Genomic DNA, 19,784 nt, shown 5'->3' on the forward strand with positions numbered 1-19,784 from the left:
CCTACTCAAAATCGACACGACTGCGCCACCTGCTGGTCAGACGTGGTTACTGCACCTGGAGATGGCGCCACCAGTAAATATAGCCGAATTTCTGTCGCCTTTCCCGCTATATAATCACTCCTATTCTTATGCGCATTCAGTGCTGGAGAAACAAGCTGACTTACTGAATATTGGCTTATGTGTCTTATTTGCTGAGAATGTATTAATTCACATATTGTTGTTCCTCAGGAACAAAGGGAAGGTTGATTTCCCCACCCACCTACAGGACATGCAAGCTTTGCATAATGAGGTTGTAGAAGGGACAAGAACGACTTATAATATGCTTATGGAGATAGTAGAACAGAAACTGGATGATAGGCTTCGTTCTATGTTTTGTACGATACAGGCAAATCTGTCTACTACTCAAGCTGAAATGCAGCACATTTATAATAACATAAACACAGAGAGATGCTCCATTTTAGAGGCTTTTCAGATTAAGCAGGCAGAAGACCGTGATGAATTAAAGAATATTTTAGAGGCGTTAGGAGCTAAGCAGGCAGTGGACTGTGATGAATTAAAGGACATATGTAACCAACTAGAAACTCAAATAGTCTCTCTCTCCTATTGCTCAGTTACTAAGGTACAGGATACCTAGAATAGGCTTCAACAATCGAATAATGTCATTAAATCAATGGCTGGAAAATTCGAGAGAGGAAAAGTCATCAAGATGAAGTCTCAATCCTGAACATCTATGCTCCTAATACGAAAGCACCCACATTTGTAAAAGAAACATTACTAAAGCCCAAACCACACATAAAACCACACACTTATAGTAGGAGATTTCAACACCCCCCTTACACCACTAGACAGGACCACCAGATAGAAACTTAACAAAGAAACAAAGGATCTGACAGAAGTTATGACACAACTGGGTTTAACAGATATCTATAGAACATTCCATCCAAACACTAAAAAATATACCTTCTTCTCATCGCCACATGGAACCTTCTCAAAAATTGACCACATAGTAGGCAACAAAGCAAACCTCCACAGTTACAACAGAATTGAAATAACTCTCTGTATCTTATCAGATGACCATGCTTTAATGCTAGAATTCAACAGCAATACAAATTGCAGAAAACCTACATATTCGTGGAAAATGAATAACACCCAATTGCACCATTCCTGGGTTGAGGCAGAAGTAAAAAAAGAAATTAAAGAATTCCTAGAATTTAATGAGAATGTAGACAAAACATACCCAAACTTATGGGATGCTGGGAAAGCAGTGCTAAGACGAAAGTTCATAGTATTAAGTGCCCACATGAAGAAACTGGAGAAAAGTCACATTAGAGAATTGACAGAACAGCTGAAAGATTTAGAGCAAAAAGAAGCAAACTAACCAAGGAGGAATAGATGCAAGGTCATAATCAAACTCAAGGCTGAAATCAATAAAGTAGAAACTAGGAAAACTGTATGAAGAATCAATGAAACAAAGAGTTGGTTCTTTGAGAAGATCAACAAGATAGACAAACTTCTATCCAAACTAACCAAAAGGCAGAGAGAGCATGCTAATTAACAAAATCAGAAACGAAAGGGGGGTATAACAACGGACACTGAGGAAATCCAGAGAATCTAAAGGTCATACTTTGAAAACCTGTACTCTACAAAATTCGAAAATCTAATGGAAATCGACAGTTTTCTGGATAGATATCACTTACCAAAATTAAACCAAGATCAGATAAACAGTTTAAATAGACCTATAACCCCTAATGAAATAGAAGCAATCATCAAAAGCCTCCCAACCAAGAAAGGCCCTGGGCCAGATGGCTTCATTGCAGAATTCTACCAGAAATTCAAACAAGAGCTAATTCCAGTACACCTTAAACTATTCTGAAAAATAGAAGCAGATGGGATATTGCCAAAGTCTTTCTACAAGGCTACAATCACTTTGATACCGAATCCACACAAAGATAGGACTAAGAAAGAGAACTACAGACCGATATCCCTCATGAAAACCGATGCTAAAATACTCAATAAAATATTGGTGAATTGAATCCAAGAACATATTAGAAAAATCATCCACCATGATCAAGAAGGCTTCATCCCAGGGATGCAAGGATGGTTCAACATATGAAAATCCATCAATGTAATCCACCATATAAACAAACTGAAAAAGAAAAACCACATGATCATCTCACTAGATGCTGAAAAAGCCTTTGACAAAATCCAACATCCCTTCATGATAAAGATCTTGGAGAGAACAGGAATAACAGGAACATATCTAAACATGATAAACACAATATACACCAAACCAACAGCCAACATCAAACTAAATGGAGAGATACCCAGAGCGTTTCCTCTAAAATCAGGAACAAGACAAGGCTGTCCACTCTCTCCATATCTCTTCAATATTGTACTTCAAGTTCTAGTTAGAGCAATAAGACAAGAAATTGGGATCAAAGGGATACAAATTTAAAAGGAAGAAGTCAAACTTTCACTATTTGAAGATGACATGATAGTCTACATCATTGACCCGAAAAACTCTACCAGGGAACTTCTACAGCTGATAAACACCTTCATCCTGGTAGCAGGATACAAAATTAACTAATAAAAAATCAGTAGCCCTACTATATACAGATGATAAATCCAATGAGAAACAAATCAGGGAAACATCACCTTTCGCGATATCCACAAACAACATAAAATATCTTGGGGTAACACTAACCAAAAAAGTGAAAAACCTGTACAATAAGAACTTTGAGACATTAAAGAAAGAAATTAAAGAAGATACCAGAAAATGGAAACATCTCCCATGCTCTTGGATAGGTAGAATTCACATAGGAAAAATGGCTATCCTGCCAAAAGCAATCTACAGATTCAATGCAATCCCCGTCAAAATCCCAACACAGTTTTTCACAATCATTGACAGAAAAATACTAAACTTTATATGGACAAATAAAAAACCCAGGATAGCCAAAACAACTCTTTACAATAAAGGATCTTCTGTAGGCATCACCATCCCTGACTTCAAGCTCTACTATAGAGCCATAGTTCTGAAAACAGCTTGGTATTGGAACAAAAATAGACAGATAGACCAATGGAATCGAACTGACAACCCTGATATTAACCCACGCACCTACGAATACCTTATTTTTGACAAAGGATCTGAATCTATACAATGGAAAAAAGATAGCATCTTCAACTTCCTGAACATTACGCCAGTAGCAGACATTGAGGTCTGTAATTAATAAATGGGACCTCCTGAAACCGAGACGCTTCTGCAAAGCAAAGGACACAGTCAGTAAGACAAAATGACCACCCACAGAATGGGAAAAGATCTTCACCGATCCCACATCTGACAGAGGGCTGATTTCCAAAATATATAAGGAGCTCAAGAAGCTAGCCACCAAAACACCAAACAATGAAATTAAAAAGTGGGGCACAGAACAAATAGAGAATTCTCAACAGAGGAATCTGAAATGGCTGAAAGACATTTAAGAAAGTGTTCAAAATCCTTGGCCATCAGAGAAATGCAACTCAAAACAACTCTGAGATACCACCTCACACCTGTCAGAATGGCTAAAATTAAAAATACCAATGACAATCTATGCTGGAGAGGATGTGGAGAAAAAGGAACACTCCTCCATTGTTGGAGGGAGTGTGAACTTTTAAGACCACTCTGGAAATCAGTATGGCGGTTGCTCAGAAAAACGGTAATCAGTCTACCTCAAGATCCAGCCATTCCTCTCTTGGGTATATACCCAAATAGTGCATGTTCATACAACAAGGACATAGGTACAACCATGTTCATAGCAGCATTGTTTGTAATAGCCAGAACCTGGAAGCAACCTAGATGTCCCTCAACTGACTAATGGATAGAGAAAATGTGGTACATTTACACAATGGAGTACTACTCAGCAGAAAAAAGCAATGGAATCTTGAAATTTGCAGGCAAATGAATGGAACTAGAAGAAATCATCCTGAGTAAGGTAAACCAGTCACAAAAAGACAAACATGGTGTGTACTCACTCATATATGAATTTTAGGCATAGAGCAAAGAATTAGCAGCCTACAATCCTGTTCACCAAAGAAACTAGGAAACATGAAAGACACTAAGGGATAAATGAATGGACCCCAGGAATGGGAAGTGGCATGAACTCCTGAGCTAATTGGGATCATGAAGGTAGGGGAGAGGGAGCCGCCACAATAAGAGCAGGAGAAGAGGAGTAGAGGAGAGGAAATGGAGGAGCAGAAATATTGAGTTGGGGGAAGAATAGAGGAGAGAGAGCAGGATGAGCAATACCATATTAGAGGGAGCCACTATAGGTCCTAGAAGAGATCTGGAACTAGGGAGATCTCCAGAGACTTACAACGATGACAGGATCTGACAATCCAGGCAGTGGTGGAGAGGATAACCTAAAAGCCCTTCCCTTAAAATGAGATTGATGACTACTCTTTCTGCTATCCTAGAGCTCTCATCTAGTGGCTGATGGAAGCACAGACAGACATCCACAGATATACACTGAGCTGAAATCTGGAATTTAGTTGAAGAGAGGTAGGAATGAATATCGAAGTGGTTTGTACCAGATTGGAGAAACCCACAGAAACAGTTGGCCTGAACAAGGGAGAGCACATCATCCCCAGATGTTGTCTGGGAGGCCAGTACTAGACTGATCCAGACCCCTGAACATGGATGTCAATAAAGAGGCCTCTGCACTCCAGGGAGCCTCTGCTAGTGGATTAGTATTTTTCCCTGGTTTAAGAAGGGACTTCGAGAGCCCATCCTCGTGAAGGGATACACTGTGGCGCTGGACACATGGGGAAGGCCCAGGCCCAGCATAGGACGATTTGGTGGACTTTGCAGAGCCCCCGTTGAGGGCCCTATCCTGCCTGGGAAGTGGTGGGTGGATGGGGTGGGGGGTAGGATGTGGGTAGGGCAGAATGGATGGAGGGAGAAGGAGAAGGGACTTACATGTGAAACAAGCTTGTTCCCTAACTTGAACTAACAAAAAAATTTAAAAAAGAAGATCTTCCAACCAAATGGACTCAAGAAACGAGGTGGCGTAGCTTTCCTAGTATCTAACAAATTAGACTTAAAACTAAAATCAATCAAAAGAGATGAAGAAGGGCATTTCATACTCATCACAGAAAAAATCCATCAAGAAGATGTCTCACTTCTAAACATCTATGCCCCAAATACAAAGGCACCAACATTCATAAAAGAAACATTATTAAAACTCAAATCACAAACAACACCTCACACACTTATAGTGGGAGACTTCAACACCCCACTCTCACCACTGGACAGGACCACCAGACAGAAACTTAACCAAGAGATAAAGGAACTAATAGAAGTTACGATTCAATTGGGATTAACAGACATCTATAGATCTTTCCATCCAAACACAAAAGAATATACCTTCTTTTCAGCATCACATGGAACCTTCTAAAAAATCGACCATATTTTAGGCAACATAGCAAAGCTCAACAGGTATGAAAAATTGGAATAATGGCCTGTGTTTTATCATACCATCATGCCTTAAATTTAGAAATCAAAAACAACACAAATTGCAGAAAACCTACAAACTTATGGAAATTGAACAACACGCAATTGCAACATTACTGAGTCAAGGAAGAAATAAAGAAAGAAATGAAAGACTTTCTAGAATTCAATGAAAATGAAGACACACCATACCTATACTTGTGGGACACTTTGAAAGCAGTACTACGAGGAAAGTTCATAGCTCTAAGTGCTTACATGAAGAAACTAGAGAATAGTCACACCAGAGTGTTGACATCACAGCTTAAAGCTCTGGAATAAATGGAAGCAAATTCACCCTGGAGAAGAAGTAGACACCAGGAAATAATCAAATTTAGGTTAGAAATCAATAAAGTTGAAACAAGGAAAACAATTGAAAGAATCAATGTAACAAAGAGTTGGTTCTTTGAGAAAATCAACAAGATAGACAAACCTTTATCCAAACTAACCAAAAGGCAGAGAGAGAACGTGCAAATTAACAAAATCAGATATGAAAATGGGGACACAACACCAGACACTGAGAAATCCAGAGAATCTTTAGGTCATACTTTGAAAACCTGTATTCCACAAAATTTGAAAATTTAAAGGAAATTGACAATTTTCTGGACAAAATTGAATCAAGAAAAGATAAAAGATAAGCAAGTTAAAGAGACCTAAAACCTCCAAGGAAATAGAAGCAGTTATCAAAAGTCTCCCAACCAAAAAAAAAAAAAAAAAGCCCAGGGCCAGTTGGCTTCAGAGCAAAATTCTACGAGAAATTCAATGAAGAGCTAATACCAATATTCCTCAAATTGTTCCACACAATAGAAGCAGATGGGATCCTGCCAGACTCTTTTTACAAGGCTACAATCACCTTGATACCCAAGCCAATCAAAGACACAACTAAGAAAGAGAACTAGAGACCAATATCCCTCATGAACATAGATGCAAAAATTCTCAATAAAACTGGCCAATCTAATCCAAGAACACATCAGAGAAATCACCCACCATGATCAAGTAGGATTCATTCCAGGGATGCAAGGATGATTCAACATATGAAAATCCATCAATGCAATCCACCACATAAATAGACTGAGAGAAAAAAAACATGATCATCTCACTAGTTGTTCAAAAATCCTTTGATAAAATCCAACACCCCTTCATGATAAAGGTCCTGGAGAAATCAGGGATAACAGGAACATACCTCAACATAATAGCAAGCCAAAGCAACATCAAATTAAATGGACTGAAACTCAATGCAATTTCTCTAAAATCAGGGACAAGACAAGGCTGTCCACTTTCTCCATTCCGCTTTAGTATTGACCTTGTAGTTCTAGCTAGAGCCGTAAGACAACAAAAGGACACCAAAGGAGTACAAATTGGAAAGGAAGAAGTCATACTCTCACTACTTTCAGATGATGATAGTCTGCTTCAGCACTGGCCTCCTCTAGAAACTGTGACATTGGCAAACCTTCAGGCCCTGCCACAGACCCAAGACTCCCAGGAACACACACATACACACATATCCTCTATCTCCCCCACACAAACCATATACAATACAGGGAGGTGGCATTTCTCAGAGTATAAGGAAAAAAACAGATAGGAGTAGTGACGTGCTATAAGCCTTGCAGGCAAAAATTGAAATTGATGAATGGGACCATGTTCCTCCAGCTGCTGCTAGGAGCTTTCAGCACACACTCTGCTGATCAAGTACAAGACTCACAACAAAATCACAGGGCCTTGCCTGTCCCACAAGCCATCACCTCTGAAGGCTTCTTGAAATGCATTGATGACAGATTACACACTAGTGCCCCATCCCAAGACTGTGATTCAAGTCACAGTCTCTGCTTTCCATTTGGAGGAAACAGAACAGCCTATGTACCCTCAATACTCCTACTCAGGCTCCATGTCTGGTAGTAACTGTGGGGGAAAGGGTCTAAGAGCAGGTAAATGGGTTCTCTAAAGAAAAGGGGGAGAAGGCCTAAGAGAGCAAACAGTAGACATTCCAGAAATAGTAGGTGTATGGGCCATGTGAATTTGGACTTAAACCTCTACAGACCTCTTCTTGCTAACTTCTTGCAAGCTGAGAAAGGAAAACACTCTTTCTTAAAACAGGAGGACCCAGGGAAGAGTTATTTTGGGTCTCCACTGTATAAAAAAAAAACAGCTAAAAAACTGCAATTGCTTCCTAAGAAAAATAGTTTATTAGGACTGAAGTTTCTCTGAAGTTCAAAGAGGCAGGATTTGAAGGCAGCATCACCTGGAAATGAATCATACTCCATAGCTAAATGATACTGCAGACCTCATCACTGGACACTACCATGATAAATATGGGCACTGCAGTGTGTTTCATCAAGAATACTGACTTTAGACAATGTGCCTGGTGTTGCTTTAGAAGATTGCAACATCTATGGCTCTGAAAATGGCATACACCCTTCCCCAAATCATTAAGCAAAATGGACTCCTCCATTTCTTTACAACATAAACTCTTGCATGAAGCTGATGACTCGGGCTTATATATGAGACCTAACCTCTGTAGTAAGGGGTGCAGCTTCTGATGGGAACTCCTCCAGCAGAACACTGGAAGGACAGTCAAAGTTGCAGGCAGATGACAATCACTCCCTGGGTCCACCTGAAGCCTCCAGAAGGGTCTTCAATAGTCAAATGTACCAAAGTTTCCTTTGTGGCTTAGGCTTATAGTCTTATAGGCTTATATTTTTAAAAATATAGTTTCATTTTCGGACATAAGTCCTTTAAAATTATTCTTCCTGCAAAGCAATTTAACTTTTCACATTTTATTCCTGGGTGGTCAATTTTCATTGCAATCAGCTGAGGATTATGTTTTCTTCTTTATGTCTTACTGTGATGACTAATCTTGAATGTCTACTAAACACACACAGAGTTGTGGGATTGACTCCACCAGATTGGCTTGCAGCCCTGTTTATTTGGCATTTACTTGATTGTTAATTTCTGGAACACAGCTCAGCCTCTAAAATTCAATGACAACAAATACAAATCAGACTCAAACTTATGGGACACCTTGAAAACAGTGCTAAGAAGAAAGTTCATAGCACTAGGTCCCCACAGGAAGAAACTGGAGAATAGTCACACTAGAGAATTAACAGGCCAACTGAAAGCTCTAGAACAAAAAGAAGCAAACTCCCCACAGGAGTGGACACCAGGCAGTAATCAAATTGAAGGCTGAAATTAATAAAGTAGAAAAAAAGAAAATAATATGAAGAATCAATGAAACAAAAGAGTTATTTCTTCATGAAAATCAATAAGATAGACAAACCTTTATCCAAACTATCCAAAAGGCAGAGAGAGTGCATGCCAATTAACAAAATCAGAAATGAAAAGGGGGACATAACAACAGACACTGAGGAAATCCAGAGAATCATCAGGTCACACTTTGAAAATGTGTACTCACTTTGAAAATGTGTACTCCACAAAATTCAAAAATCTAAAGGAAATGGACAATTTCCTGAATAGATATTACTTACCAAAGTTAAATCAAGAACAGATAAGCAATTTAAATAGACCTATAGCTCCAAATGAAATAGAAGCAGTCATCAAAAGTCTCCCAACTAAAAAAGCCCAGGGCCAGATGGTTTTACTGAAGAATTTTACCAGAAATTCAAAGAGATAATACCAGTACTCCTCAACTGTTCCACACAATAGATGCACAAGGGTAATGACCAAACATTTTTTCCTATTATTATTATTATTATTATTATTATTATTATTATTATTATTATTATTAATTCAAGTTAGGGAACAGGCTTGTTTCACATGTAATTCCCCTCTCCCCCTCCCTCCCCTTACCCCTATTCCTTCTCCACCACCTCCAAACTACTCCCCACCCCATCCACCCACCACTCCCCAGGCAGGGTAGGGCCCCCAACCAGGGCTCCACCAAGTCCACCAATTCTTCCTATGCTGGGCCTAGGCCCCTCCCCATGTGTCCAGAGACAGATCGCATCCCTTCAAGTGGGATGGGCTCTCAACGTCCCCACAACACACCAGGGCAAAACGCCAGTCCACCTCCGGAGGCTCCCAGGAGTGCAGGGGCCTCCCCATTGGCATCCATGATCAGGAGGCTGGATCAGTCCCGTACTGGCCTCCCAAAGAGCGTCTGGGGTCGATATGCTTTCCCTTTTTCAGGCCAACTGTTTCTGTGGGTTTCTCCAACCTGGTACAGACACCTTCGCTCTTCATTCCTCCCTCTCTTCAACTAGGTCCCAGATTTCATCTCAGTGTATTTCTGTGGATGTCTGTCTGCTTCCATCAGCCACAGGATGAGGACTCTAGGATAGCATAGAGAGTAGTCATCAATCTCATTCTAGGGGAAAGGCTTCTAGGCCATCCTCTCCTCCACTGCCCGGACTGTCAGATCATGTCATCCTTGTAGGTCTCTGGAGATCTCCCTAGTTCCAGATCTCTTCTCGGACCTATAGTGGCTCCCTCTGATATGATATCTCTCATCCTGATCTCTCTCCTCTATTCTTCCCCCAACTCAATATATCTGCTCCTCCATTTCTTCTCCTCTATTCTTCTTCTTGTGCTCTTATAGTGGCAGCACCCACTCCCCTACCCTCATTCTCTCAATTAGCTCGGGAATTCATGCCACTTCCCATTCCTGGGGTCCATTTATCCCTTAGAGTCATTCATGATTTCTAGTTTCTTTGGGGAAGAGGATTATAGGCTGGTAAACCTTTGCTCTATGTCTAAAAATCATATATGAGTGAGTACATACCATGTTTGTCTTTTTGTGATTGGGTTACCTCACTCAGGATGGTTTCTTCTAGTTCCATCCATTTGCCTGCGAATTTCAAGATTCCATTGCTTTTTCCTGCTGAGTAGTACTCCATTGTATAAATGTACCACATTTTCTCTTTCCATTCTTCAGTTGAGGGGCATCTAGGTTGCTTCCAGGTTCTGGCTATTACAAACAATGCTGCTATGAACATGGTTGAACATATGTCCTTGTTGTATGGACATGCAGTATGTGGGTATATACCCAAGAGAAGAATGGCTGGATCTTGTTTAAATTATTAGTTATGAACATTCTTGTGTGTGGAGAATACATATACAATGTCAGTAACTGTTTCAAATAAAGTTTTATTTTCATCCTGCTTCATTACCTTGTTTGAGGAGGACTGGAGTTTGGAGAAATAGCAGGAAGTAAAGTGGCATACCCTGTTCAATATGCCAATATCTAGAGTGCAAGATGGGCTGGACGTGGGTCTCAGGCCAGAACTGTCCATGTGCCAGTCTTCTACCTGCTTTAGACGAAGTCAAGGGAACAGATGTTGCCCTCTCTGCCAGCTCCTTGCAGCAGTGGCCAGAGTCCTTTGGGAGAAACCGTCAGTATACAGATGAGTGCCACAATCTTCAAAATCATCTGGTTAAACCTGTATCACTCAGTAAGAAATCCATCCTAGTAATGAAACTAAACCTGAAATTTTCTACTATGAGGGAAATAGGTTATCTGGCTTACCTGATTATTACAGTGCTCATATCGTTCAGAAGTTTTACCATTACTTGGTGACCTAAAGGAAGTTCCATAAAAATGTGCATAGAGTATTGTTGTTTTCAAAAATAATTTGAAAGTCTAGTGTAGTGGTTGTGACCTGTAATCTCAACCCTGGGAGGATGTGAATTTAAGGCCATGCTGGGCTATATGAGTTGTAGACTAAACTGGCCTACAGAGTGAGAGCATGTCTAATAAGATAGCAACAAACAACAAAAAATGAAAAACCAGAAACAAAATATTTCCTTGGAGGAAATACTCTAGTAATATGTATAAAGAAATTATGAAACAAGACTATAAAACATGATACCCTGTTCATTAACTTCTATATATTTATATGGATAACATTGTACATTTGTTACTTTTGTGATACAATGCTGGAATGACTGTGATGATGAATTTATTATGCTCATGATTGCAGAGGGTTCAGTCCACATGGCTGGGAAGCATGGTGGAATAGGGCAGTTTGGCCATGTAGCCAAAATGCACAAAGAGGGGAAGTTATCTGGAGGCTGTCAGGCTTCACTACTGTTTGTTCAGTCCAAGCTCCCATGGCACATGGAGGTCACATAACTTCCACCCTCAGAGTTGACCTTTTCCGTATGCTAACCCTTCCAGGAAAGTCTCTCACATATATAACCATAGGCATGCCTCTGTAATTTCCTAGGTGACGCTAAATCAAGTGAAGTTGACAATGTATTGGTACCACACCTTATTAAACTCTCCCCATTGTTTGACTGTTCTATGCCTTTCTTTAACTTTGGTTTGAAAAGACAATTTTCAGGGCGATGTTTACTGGGAGCCATTATCAATAGCAGCAATGTCTGCCCTGAGTAGAAAGAGAACTGCTGTCAAAATGAAGCTACAAGTTAGAACTTCCAATTCTCACACCAGGATTTATAACCTTAGTTTCATCCATCTAAGTTTTATTTTCATTGAAATGAAAAAAAAACATTCTAAATATTGATGGGATGTAATAGGGTGTGTTTTTTTGAGACAGTGTTTCTCTGTGTAGCTGTAGAGCTTATCCTGGCATTCACTCTGTAGACCAGGCTGGCCTCGAACTTACAGAGATCCTACTGCCTCTGCCTTCCCAGTGCTGGAATTAAAGGCATGTGTCACCAACACCCTGCATAATGTGATGTTTTACTAAATATATATATTATGGAAATTTAAACCAGCTTAATTATGAAACCCACTGCCTCAACTATCTGTCATTGCTTTGTGTGAAAACATTTAAAAGCTCATATTTACTACTTTAACATAAACACCATAATGTGCGATTAGTAACTAGAGTTACTGCATGGTGCACTATGACCTAGCATGGGTATTTCTTTACAATAACTTTTTATCCTCTGATAGATAATCTTGATTTCCAACCTGACTGTATCTAGAACTAATAAAAAGACAACTGCTGAGAGTTCTGCCCTCCTGTACTTCCATCAGAATCCAGCTTCTTCAGAAAGTCTGAGTGAAAGGCTGAAGACCAGCTGATCTCCAAGGTTCCTCCTGGTCTTGGGAGGCAGATGTGGTGTGCAGGAGTCTGATTCAGAGACAGTAATATGACTTGCTCAATGCTGGTTTAAATTTAGACTCAAATCAAGCATAACTTTACAGAACATTCACAATGATATACTTCTGCAACCACACCATGGTTTCAAAGATTATACAATCTCCTGAAACTGCACCACCAGCTCAAGACTATGAGGCTCTGGATGACTTTACATTACATCAGTGACAGTGCACATGGATGCTGTTTGACTCTTGGTGAGAGCTTCATGATGCGGCCAGATGACTCTCTAATATTTGATTTACTTTTCCTGATGGATAAAGATGTTGAGACGTTTCTATATATTTTTTGTATTTTCATCATTTGAAAATTGCCTTTTGAATTTCTTTGTGCATTTATTCTTTTGTTTATTTCATGGCTTTTTGTTTTTTTATGGATACTAGCTATTTACCAAATTTCTATCACCTAAGGTTCTCTCCAATTCTTTTTGTTTTTGAGTTTCAATTAACATATATATATATATATATATATATATATATATATATATATATATATATATACCAATAATGGCAATATGTTATGCATCAATAGAGCAACAGCTTTTCCAGGTTCTGCAGTCATTTGTACAAAATTGTAGAGACATCCAGCACTCTCCATTTAAAACAAAAACAAAAAACAAAAAAACAAACAAACAAACAACAACAAAGTAAAAAACAAAATCCCAGAAAACAGCACAGTTCTGTTACTCTTGTGGTACTTGGCACCATTTTTTTTAAATTAGCTTCTCAATCATCATCTGGGAGGAAACCATTCTGAGCAACATCATTAAAAACACCTCTGATAAAGCATGGTCACTACTATGTATCATAAAGCAGGACCACATATGAGTGAGTACATATCATGTTTGTCTTTTTGTGATTGGGTTACCTCGCTCAGAATGGTTTCTTCTAGTTCCATCCATTTGCCTGCAAATTTTAAGATTCCATTGCTTTTCTCTGCTGAGTAGTACTCCATTGTATAAATGTACCACATTTTCTCTATCCATTCTTCAGTTGAGGGGCATCTAGGTTGCTTCCAGGTTCTGGCTATTACAAACAATGCTGCTATGAACATGGTTGAATATATGTCCTTGTTGTATGAACCTGCGCTATTTGGGTATAAAACCAGAGAGGAATGGCTGGATCTTGAGGTAGACTAATTCCCATTTTTCTGAGCAACCGCCATACTGATTTCCAGAGTGGTCTTACAAGTTCACACTCCCAACAGCAATGGAGGATTGTTCCTTTTTCTCCACATAATCTCCATCATAGGTTGTCATTGGTATTTTTGATTTAGCCATTCTGACAGGTGTGAGGTGTGATCTCAGAGTTGTTTTGAGTTGCATTTCTCTGATGGCCAAGGATTCTGAGCACTTTCTTAAGTGTCTTTCAGCCATTTCAGACTCCTCTGTTGAGAATTCTCTATTTAATTCTCCACCCCACTTTTAATTTCATTGTTTGGTGTTAGGTGAGTTGTATATTTTGGAAATCAGCCCTCTGTCTGATGTGGGGTGGTGAAGATCTTTTCCCATTCTGTGCACTGTTGTTTTGTCTTAACGACTATGTCCTTTGCCTTACAGAAGGTACTCAGTTTCCGGAGGTCCCATTTATTAACTGAAGATCTCAATGTCTGTGCTATTGGTGTAATGTTCATGAAGCTGTCTCCTGTGCCTATTCGTCCAAGCCTATCTCCCACTTTCTCTTTTAGAAGATTCAGTGTGTCTGAATATAGGGTGAGGTCTTTGATCCATTTGCACTTAAGTTTTGTGCATGGTGACAGATATGGATCTATCTGCAATCTTCGGCATGTGCAAATCCAGTTCTGCCAGCATCATTTGTTGAAGATGCTAACTTTCTTCCATTGTATAGATTTAGCATGTTTGTCAAAAATAAGGTGCTCATAGGTTTGTAGGTTAATATCACGGTTTTCAATTTGATTCCATTGGTCTGTCTGTCTATTTTTGTGCCAATACCAAGCTGTTTTCAGAACTATGGCTCTATAACAGAGCTTAGAGTCAGGGATGGTGATGCCACCAGAAGATCCTTTATTGTACAGAGTTGTTTTGGCTATCCTGGGTCTTTTGTTTTTCTATATAAAGTTGAGTATTGTTCCTTCAAGGTCTGTGAAGAACTGTGTTGGGATTTTGATGAGGACGCATTGACTCTCTAGATTCCTTTTGGCAAGACTGCCATTTTTACCATGTTGATTCTACCTACAGCAAAGCATGGGAGATCTTTGCATTTTCTGGAATCTTCTTTAATTTTTTTCTTTAAGGACTCAAAGTTCTTACTGTATAGGTCTTTCACTTTTTTGGTTAGTGTTACCCCAAGATATTTTATGTTGCTTGTGGATATTGTGAAGGGTGATGTTTCTCTGATTTATTTCTCATTGCATTTATCATCTGTATAGAGTAGGGCTATGGATTTTTTTGAGTTAATTTTGTATCCTGCTACTTTGCTGAAGGTGTTTATCAGCAGTAGGCATTCCCTGGTAGAGATTTTTGGGTCACTTGTGGAGACTATCACACCCTCTGCAAACAGTGAAAGGTTGACTTCTTTTTTTCCAATTTGTATCCCTTTGATCTTTTTTTGTTGTCTTATTGCTCTAGCTAGAACTTCAAGTACAGTATTGAAGAGATATGGAGAGAGTGGACAGCCTTGTCTTGTTCCTGATTTTAGAGGAATCGCATTGAGTCTCTCCATTTAGTTTGATGTTGGTTGTTGGTTTACTGCATATTGTTTTATTTTGTTTCTGTTATCCCTGATCTTTCCAAGACATTTATCATGAAGGGGTGTTGGATTTTCTCTCCATTTATTTTGATGTTGGCTGTTGGTTTGGTGTATATTGTTTTTATCATGTTTAGATATGTTCCTGTTATTTCTGTTCTCTCAAAGATCTTTATCATGAAGGAGTGTTGGATTTTTTCAAAGGCTTTTTCAGCATCTAGTGAGATGATCATGTGGTTTTTCTTTTTCAGTTTGTTAATATGGTGGATTACATTGATAGATTTTCATATGTTGAACCATCCTTGTATCCCTGGGATGAAGCCTACTTGATCATAGTGGATGATTTTTCTATGTGTTTTAGTATTCGATTGGCCAATATTTTGTTGAGTATTTTTGCATCTATGTTCATGATGGATATTGGTCTGTAGTTCTCTTTTTTAGTTGTATCTTTCTGTGGCTTGGGTATCAAAGTGATTGCAGCTACGTAAAAAGAGTTTGGCAATATCCCTTCTGCTTGTATAGTGTGCAACAACTTGTGCAGTACTGGTATTAGCTCTTGCTTGAATTTCTGGCAGAATTATGCAGTGAAGTCATCTGGCCCTGGGCTTTTTTGGTTGGAAGGTTTTTGATAACTGCTTCTATTTCATTCGGGGTTACAAGACGATTTAAACTGCTAATCTAGTCTTGGTTTAATTATGGTATGTGATATCTATCCAGGAAACTGTCCATTTCCTTTAGATTTTCAAATTTTATGGAGTACAGGTTTTCACAGTATGACCTGATGATTCTCTGGATTTCTTCAGTGTCTGTTGTTATATCCCCCATTCCATTTCAGGTTTTGATAATTAGCATACTGTCTCTCTGCCTTTTGGTTAGTTTGGATAGAGGTTTGTCTATCTTGTTGATCTTCTCAAAGAATCCCCTCTTTATTTCATTATTTGTAATGTTTTCCTACTTTATTAATTTCAGCCCTCCGTTTGATTATTTCCTGGCATCTACTCCTCCGTGGTGAGTTTGTTTGCTTCTTTTTGCTCTAAATCTTTCAATTGTTCTGTCAATTCTCTCATATTTCTTCATTCTCCAGTTCTTTATATGAGCACTAAGTGTTATGAACTTTCCTCTTAGCATTGCTTTCAAAGTGTCCCATAAGTTTGGGTATGTTGTGTCTACATTCTCATTAAATTCTAGAAGTCTTTAATTTCTTTTTTTAGGGAGTCTTCAACCAAGGAATGGTGCAATTGGGTGTTATTCAATTTCCATGAATTTGTAGGTTTTCTGCAATTCGTATTGCTGTTGAATTCTAGCTTTAATGCATGGTGATCTGATAAGATACAGGCGGTTATTTCAATTCTTTTGTATCTGTGGAGGTTTGCTTTGTTGCCACCTATGTGGTCAATTTTAGAGAAAGTGCCATGTGGCGCTGAGAAGAAGGTGTATTCTTCTGTGTTTGGATGGAATGTTCTATAGATATCTGTTAAACCCAGTTGGGTCATATACTTCTATTAGATCCTTTGTTTCTTTGTTATGTTTCTGTCTCGTTTTCCTGTCTAGTGGTGAAAGCGGTGTGTTGAAGCCTACTACTGTAAGTGTGTGTGGTTTTATGTGTGGTTTGAGCTTTAGCAATGTTTCTTTTACAAATGTGGGTTCCTTTGTATTTGGGGAATAGATGTTCAGGATTGAGACTTCATCTTGAAGGACTTTTCCTGTGATGAGTATGAAATGGCCTTCTTCATCTCTTTTGATTGATTTTAGTTTGAAGTCTAATTTGTTAAATATTAGGATTGTTTCACCAGCTTGTTTTCTGGGCCCAATTGATGGGAAAATCTTTTCCCAATCCTTTACTCTGAGGTAACACCTGTCTTTGAAGTTGAGGTGTTTTTCTTGTATACTGCAGAAGGGTGGATTCTGTCTTCATATCCATTCTGGTTGACTGTATCTTTTTATGGGCAGGTTAAGACCATTGACACTGAGGGATATTAATGTCCATTGATTGTTTGTTCTTGTTTTCGATTTATTGTTGGTCGTGTGTGGATTTCACCCTCCTTTTTCTTTTCTTGTTTGGTAGAATTATATTATCTATTGCCTTTATTTTTGTGAGTGTAGTTGTCTTTGTTAGGTTGGAGTTTTTCTTCTAGAACTTTCTGTCGTGCTGGATTTGTGGATATGTATTGTTAAGTCTGGTTTTGTCATGGAATATCTTGTTTTCTCCATCTATAGGGATTGAAAGTTTTGCTGGGTACAGTATTGTGGGTTGGCATCCATGCTCCCTTAGTATTTGTAGGATATCTATCCAGGACCTTCTGGCTTTCAAAGTTTCCATTGAGAAGTCGGGATTGATGCTGATAGCTCTGCCTTTATGTTACTTGGCCTATTTCCTTTTTCTTCTTAATATTTTTCTCTTTATTCTGAAGGTTTTGTGTTTTGATTATTATGTGTTGAGGGGACTTCTTTTTATGGTCCAGTCTGTTTGTTGCTCTGTAAGCTTCTTATACTTTAATAGGCATATCCTTCTTTAGGTTGGGGAAGTTTTCCTCTATGATTTTGTTGAATATGTTTTCTATACCTTTGAGCTGTATTTCTTCACCTTCTTCTATACCTATTATTCTTAAGTTTGGCCTTTTCACGGTGTCCCATATTTCCTGAATATTTTGTTGGGCTTGAGATTTCTTTGGTCCATGATTGTATATCCTTTAGGGAGTCTTCAACAACTGAGATTCTCTCTTCCTTCTCTTGTATTCTATTGGTTATAGTCACATCTTTAGTTCTTTTTTCATTTATCCAGCCTTTCTATTTCTAGCATCACCTCATTCTGTCTTTTATTTTTTCTGTTTCAGCTTCCATGCCTTGAACTGTTTCCAGTGCTTCCTTCACTTGTTTGGTTGTTTTTTCTTGGCTTTCTTTAGATTCTTTGAGAGATTTGTTAACTTCTTGAATTCTTTGGTTTGTCTTTTCCTCCATCTCATGTAATTTTTTGCTTTTTTTTTGTTCTATTTCTTTCAGGGATTTTCTTGTTTCCTCTTTAAAAGACTCTATCATCTTCCTAAGATAATTTTTGAGCTCAATCTCTTCTTCATGCTCTGTGTTGGGCTTTTCAGATCTTGCTGGTGTGGAGTCCCTAGATTCTGGTGGTGCCATATTGGTTTTTCTGTTGTCGAATGTGTTCTTACTCTGTCTTCTTCCCATCCCTTCTTCCAGTGAGTGCAGGTGGCTCAGCAGTGATATCGCAGAGGGAGGTGGGTGGACAAGGTTGGGGTATGTCCAGATTCAGGGTGGACCTTCCTGAGGCTCGTGCACATGCTGAGATTAGGGCACCAGCTGCAGACAGGGTTCTACACTGTGTTCTGGACTGGGGGTGGACATTCCTGGACTGGGGAGGTCCACTCTTCTCCGGGGGGGGTGTTTCAGGCAGAAGTGAGTAGGGGTTGATGGGAGAAGTTGGGAAACAGAAGCGCCCAGACTTACCCGAGGCTAGGGCACCAGCCGCAGGACAGAGGGCAGGATGTAGACTGGGGTGAGGTGAGTCCCGACTCAGGGTGGACCTTCCCAGACTGGGGAGGTCCACACTTTTCCATGTGGGATTAGGCAGAAGCGAGCAGGTGTTGATGGAGGACGTTGGGGGCAGGCAAAGCAGCACCCAGACTCACCTGAGGCTAGGACACCTGCCGCCAGACCAAGTGCAGGGTGTAGACAGGAGGGGGGATTTCATTTCTTTATTCAATCACATCTTTACTGAAAATTCAGATTCTCTTTACTTCTGAACAAATCACATATGGTCTTTGAAAGAGTTCCCCATTTTTCCAAACTTGTAAAAACACACAAAAAATCCTTATGCTACCTTCATTTAATTACAGTAACATATGTTAGGGTTCCCAGGTCAAGCCACAAAGACCTCCCCTCACATATGCAATGAGCAAGAGCATTTATTGCCAGCTTGTTTGGGTCAGCCACACGTTAAAATAATGGCAACCCCAAGAGAAGCTTGCAGGCTTCTTTTAAACATAGCTAGGGGAATTTCAGTGACAGTTAGGTCATCTCCAACCATCCTGACTGGCTGAGCAAGTAGCAACTACACTACTTTGTTTCTGATTGGCTGGGGCATGTTTGGGTAAGTCTGGACAGGCCTTAGGGTGGGGGAAGATGTTACATGCATTGAAATGTAGGTGATGACTCAGCCTGGTACTTACTATCCCCCTTGTCCTCCTGCTCACTGGTGACATTGTTGATTCACTGCCCATTGTTTGTATTTTATCAGGAAATTATTGCCTGCTCTTTCAAGGAACAGAAACTGAAACTTATATCAGAACCTGAAACTTAAAACAGAAAAGGAAAATTAGGCCCAGTAGTGCCCAGGGCCAGGAGAAGCCTACCATGGCATTTACATGGCTTCTCACATATTCCCATTAAAGATGAATGATGGGAGCATTAGTGGGACAGTTGCCTGAAAATGCCATAGTCTGTGGTCAGAATAGGACACTGGGT

This window comes from Cricetulus griseus, unplaced genomic scaffold (assembly GCF_003668045.3).
Source record: "Cricetulus griseus strain 17A/GY unplaced genomic scaffold, alternate assembly CriGri-PICRH-1.0 unplaced_scaffold_237, whole genome shotgun sequence".
NCBI lineage: Eukaryota > Metazoa > Chordata > Mammalia > Rodentia > Cricetidae > Cricetulus > Cricetulus griseus.